At 44.9% G+C, this 6065-nt stretch overlaps 1 protein-coding gene across 1 annotated transcript in view; it reads left to right on the plus strand.

The window, feature by feature from the left end:
- Positions 1–6065, plus strand: part of LOC109464348 (sushi, von Willebrand factor type A, EGF and pentraxin domain-containing protein 1-like) — a 29924-nt gene that overhangs the window by 14700 nt on the left and 9159 nt on the right. The window lies entirely within an intron of this gene.

Consider the following 6065-nt stretch of genomic DNA (forward strand, 5'->3'; position numbering starts at 1 on the left):
TGTTCATGATCACCTGGTGACAATAGTTGTTTTCTTATTGTCTTCGCTTGTTGAAGGAGCCACAGGTACTTCCCGGACTTGTCAGTGCTGTGCAGTACTGGAGGTGTGTTGGCTGTTGGCTTGCCATCAATGCTGGAAAGGCCAAAGTGCTGACATGCCATTGCTACGGTGTAGGCATCCACACAGTCCACCACAAAAGCCAGGTGTGATCTGAAATTGAAAAGCATTTCTCAACGCTTAACCAGAACATCTTTAGCCCTGTTGCAAGAATCTAAATTACTATGAAGCCAAGTTTGCTGTTTACATTCACTTGGAAATGGCCATGATGCAATTAGTACAGTAATGAATTACTTAGTACCTGTAAGCTTTTGTGACTGACTTGGGCCCTTCCACGTCTCGTCTGTTGACAATGTTCCTCAGTGAGTACGGCAGTGCCCNGCAATTAGTACAGTAATGAATTACTTAGTACCTGTAAGCTTTTGTGACTGACTTGGGCCCTTCCACGTCTCGTCTGTTGACAATGTTCCTCAGTGAGTACGGCAGTGCCCGGTCCCCTGTTACTGGTTCTTTGTAGAACTCCTGGTAGATACCCTGCAATAGTGCAACAAAAACAATGAGTTACTTTGTGTGTCACAGTACATAATATGTTTTCTGTCTGTAAAGGCCTGGAAAACACGTTTGAAAGGTTAAGGTTAGTACCAATCTATAGTGTTGTAAACCCATTGTTGTAATATGCAAGATGAATCAACAAGTTTTAACAAGGTACATGTACATGTGCATGTGTGCTAGTGTATCTGAAAAAAATGGAACAACGAAATCAATACTTTGTTGCACAGATAATGATTGAGAGATTGAACACATGGATTCACATGGTAACAGTCTTAGTCAAGGCTACAAGACTTGTCTCCCGGTGATCATTCAATCCCTCTGTCCTAGAGAAACAATAAAAGCATAGAAAAGATGATACCAATCAGAAAGTTCATTAGGCGGTGAAGTCCTTCCGGTCTGTGAATTATCCAGCACAGGAATCCTTCTCGTTGTCAGCATTCATCAATGCAGCTTGTCCGGAAAATGCCCTCTCGTTGGTCAACACATCTCCCCCGAGTACAATCCGTTCCACCGCCGTGGAGTCCTCCCCTCCTGTCTGTGGAACTAGGAGCTTGTTCAGCCTCTTGATGATGGTGATAATGCCCTCAGCGCTGTTTTCTGGAGCATCTATCAACTCTACATTCATGATCTCGCTCTTCTGTGCTGATTCCTTTACATAGGGATGGTCTATGTAGGCTGGTATGCAGGCACCATATGACTTGAGGAACTCAATGTACTTAACCAGCACGCGGGCCACGTGAAAGTCTACATTGTTCTCGTACATCTCCAGTTCCTGCTGCGAGGGTAGCCATGAGCTTGTCTCGAGGGTCAGGATGTTGTTCTTTGGGGAAGTATTTGGGAGCGTGTAGTCAAATATCCTCTTCTTTGCTAACAGAACTAGAAACCAGTGCCAGCTCTCCCTCTGGTGTTCCACTGTCATCATAGAAGGCCTTTTCATGAGGTCAAAGTTGTCACCTAGTGCCACTATTGAGGTCACTGGATTGGCATGGATCTTCTGTAAAAGTTCTTTCTGGATGGTCATGGTTCTACCTTCTTCTGCAATTGTAGTAGATGACGCCGATATTGTTGGACTGGTGAGGGCTGCTGCTCCATAACTACCTGGAAACCAGCTAGCATTACAGGCATGACTTTCCGTGGTAGCAGTACAACCCCATCCATGGAGACCTCCATAGGCGTAGCAGACCCTTCTACTTGTACCTCTCTGGTTAGTGTGGCTGGTCTACATGGCCTCCTTAATGCAGATGAATCCACACCATCTGAGTTCTGTACCTGGACAGGTGTTGATGGGGAAGTGTACATGGAGGAAGGAAAGGTTGGTATGGCATACCCCGGAGCTGACATTGGCATGCTGAAACCTGTATCACCTGGGAGACGACAGAGTGGCTTCTCTGGAACCCAGGCATCTGGAGCTTGCTGTGGTACAGGGACACTGCTGGTGGAGGGTGACATGACAGGTGATGCAGTTTCAGCACACTTGCTCTCATGACCACTGGATGACACATACTTTTCAGCTGATGCCTTATACTCCCTTTGTTTGACAAAGTCTCCAACAGTCCGGTCCATCATCTCCTCATGTTTGTTCTAGCATTTCTTTCCTCTTGTTGTACAGAGTGCGAGGTGTTACTGTGACACCCATGCCCTGTAGCACAGATATGGACTGACAGGGAAAATATATGTGTGCATGTTGAGAGGTAGAAACATGGTTCCTTTGCTGCATAGGTATCATTTGATTATACCTTCAAACACTAAACAAAGGTGACAGATAAAACAGAAGGTAAATGGTTGTTGTTAATATTTCTTTTAATGTAACTTTTCCCCAGATCACTACATGCTTGTGGTAGTAAATCATAGTAGAGCTTGAATAATTAATAAAGTGGGTGTTCACTTTTACCTCATCTGTTGTGCCACCCTTCTCCAGTACCATCCCTGTTGCAATCTGAAGACCGCACATGTTTCTGTTCCTATGGTACAGGAGGGCACACCCCGCTTGCACGATGTGTGGATAGTGTCTTTCTTCTGTCTTGTCTTCTGCATGCTTCTTTGGTTGGTCGCTACATGCCACTGCTAGGAGCACATCATACAGGAGAGGAGCTCTCTGTCTCCATTCATTGATGACAGTTTCACAATTGAAATTCAGCAAGTGATCAATGTCAGTTTTCTTCAAGACAGAAGGGTCCTTGTCGCTGCACAGACCTGTGCAATCCCGGGACAGTTGATGGCACACTTGCCTGTGAAGAAATGGCCTGTACTTGGGGTCCCTGTAGATGATTCCGACGAGTCTCTCTGCAGACGCTCCATCAGCTAGGGCCCTGAGATACTTGGCATCCTCCTGATCTCTTATGAACTTTGTTTTCTGGCCTGAAGGGTACGTGACAACAACCTGTCAAAACAAAAGAAAGTCTGGAGGTCAGAAAATTTGAAGAGTCTTAACAACGCACAACAGCCACTTCCAGACAATCAACTACAGAACAAGTAAATAGAACATGAAGTCAAGGTCAGACCTACAATCTACAAGTAGAAGAAAGCAAAATGAGAGGATCAACCAAGTTACTCCTTTTCACCCAATAGCTTGGTAAACTACACATATTACACTAACTGGTATTAGTAGCTGGTAGAGTTTGGTGTTGCAGATTCCAGATCAAAAGTGAGCCCTGTTGGTTTTATATAGACCCTCTATCCTGGCTAAGCAAATATGACCAATAAGCTTAGTATAGTCATTTCCTACTCATTGTCTTCTTGCCCCCCTCATATTCTACCAGAGCAGGACACACCAGCTCACTTCAGGTACAACAACAGTGAAATATTTCATCACTCAAACAGCCTCATAGACTATACTACTTTGTCTAAAATTATAACTGACTTTTTTTGTTATTTCCATCATGGCGAGCAATTTATGACATGGCACTGTGTCATAATTACAACATCTTACGAGTCATTCAAGAACAATTTAGAAGCAATCTTGTCTATTTTATGATCAGTATAATTTAAGTAAATGTTACAAGCGATGGCTTACCTTTACTGAACCAACCTTATCAGGAGGCGGACCAAACTGAGTCTTCTTGTCGTGCTTTTGTCTGACGGGAATGTTCGGCACGGGAATGCAGGGGAGTGCTTTAGCCGCTGGACTGGGCGCTTTTTTCACCGGGGTCTTCAGTAAGGGCCGCTTTACCAGTTTCTTCGGGGTAGGCGTTCTTACAAGCGACCTTTTCAATCGCACAACTTTTGTTGGAGTCGTTTGGACAGGGGTATTTCCTGGTCTGGCTGATGATGTTGATGCTGTTGTTGACGTGGTTGCTACGTTTCTACTGTCCATGTTACCATGTAGCGTCATAAGCAGCGATTCCTTGTCTTGCTGAAGCTTTTGTAGTCTAGTTGAGAGCTCATTCTCAAGTTTGCTGAGCTTGTTTAGTTTGGTAACGCAGAACATGCACACATACATCGACAAACCTTTCCGGCTCCATACTTGTCTGTCAGGCCACACTTTGACGACCTGGTGAATCTGAGGGTACAGCGGTACCATGCTGTCGCCAAAAAACAGTTCTGTAGTTTCTCCACTTGACGGCATTATTGCATAGCAAACACGTTTTGGTCACCAAAACCTCTGTACTCCCGAGCATATTCCCCGCCATATTGAATCTGTATGGTGGTGGGCGGAGCAAATTGAAACATGGGCGCTGATTGGTTAGAAATGGGGTCATGCCAAATAAGGCAAGCTCATGAATATTAATATTCCTCGGGTCGTAGAGTAGAAGATGCCATGTTATACGGCAGGGGTAAGGGGCGGAGAAGGAATTCGGAGCCGCTGCCCCTGCCATGGGAGGATGTCTTTCATATATTGCCTCTTTAACACCCCGTTCCCACCAGCGTGTTTCGCGGTCTAAGATATCCGTGGACTTCCAGAAATTTGTCTTCACTTTATTTGCGTATCAATCAATAGGTTGTGCTTATAAACCTGCATTTTCCCTCTGGTCTCTCGGCCAATGATGAATGCTAGTGGATAGTAGCTAAAACGTCTGACGTTTTTAAAATAATATCCAGTTGCTTGAGTAACTGCTTTTGGGCGTAAATCATCAATTATTCATAATATATGCTAAGTTGATGACGTCATTGGTCTTAAATCCAAGATGGCGGACCATAACACTAGCTCTGACGTCATATAACGTCAAAATTAAACTAAAATTGTTAAAATTTAATTGTATCAGTACACCATTCTCTAAAAATTTGGTGGCCTTACGATAAGTTCATAAAAACATATTAAAACGGAAATAAAGTAATGTATAAGAACGCCAGTGTATCCATTACGACCGAAAGCCGGCTGGGGTCCGCACGGACCACAAAAGAAAACCAGATATACATTTTTTTAAATGGGGGAGACAGAACTGTCTGCACTGTAATGAGAAACAACGTTGTGGGTGACAATTACCTGAAATCTCAGAAAAAAATATTTAGAATGAAGAAAAATATTACAGAATTATCAGAATAAATAGTGCTGGGGTTCGCGCGGACCCCAGGTGTACTGTTTATGGNAAAAGTAGCGGCACATTTGCAAGTAGCTGATTCAGCGCGCGGCTGACCAAGATGGCGGCCACTCGGCTTGTGAATACATGGGGAGCGATCGCAAATAGTGGCGGTACGAGCCGGACAGGGGCCGGTTGACGCGCAAAACACCCCGGCACGTTAGGTGAGGCTGTTAGGAATCTAGGGACGTGCAAACTTCGGTCTCAAAGTGTTCCGGCACGGTAAAACGCATGTTTGTTCATTTGGCCCAATGCACCGCTCCGCGACTGTTGTTAGGGCTAATGTAAAAGACTGCAAGCAAGAGAAGCCCTGCAACAGTCGCCGCGGCTACGTCATAAGCAGCGATTCCTTGTCTTGTTGAAGCTTTTGTAGTCTAGTTGAGAGCTCATTCTCACGTTTGCTGAGCTTGTTTAGTTTGGTAACGCAGAACATGCACACATACATCGACAAACCTTTCCGGCTCCATACTTGTTTGTCAGGCCACACTTTGACGACCTGGTGAATCTGAGGGTACAGCGGTACCATGCTGTCGCCAAAAACAGTTCTGTAGTTTCTCCACTTGACGGCATTATTGCATAGCAAACACGTTTTGGTCGCCAAAACCTCTGTACTCCCGAGCATATTCCCCGCCATATTGAATCTGTATGGTGGTGGGCGGAGCAAATTGAAACATGGGCGCTGATTGGTTAGAAATGGGGTCATGCCAAATAAGGCAAGCTCATGAATATTAATATTCCTCGGGTCGTAGAGTAGAAGATGCCATGTAATACGGCAGGGGTAAGGGGCGGAGAAAGAATTCGGAGCCGCTGCCCCTGCCATGGGAGGATGGTGTGTGTATGTGTTTGTGTGTGTTTGTTTGTGTGCGTTTGTGTGTTTGTGTGTTTGTGTGTGTGCGTGTTTGTGTGTGTGTGTGTGTGTGTGTGTGTGTGTGTGTGTGT

The sequence above is a fragment of the Branchiostoma belcheri genome, unplaced genomic scaffold, assembly GCF_001625305.1.
Source record: "Branchiostoma belcheri isolate BF01 breed outbred unplaced genomic scaffold, Haploidv18h27 scaffold137, whole genome shotgun sequence".
Classification (NCBI taxonomy): Eukaryota; Metazoa; Chordata; class Leptocardii; order Amphioxiformes; family Branchiostomatidae; genus Branchiostoma; species Branchiostoma belcheri.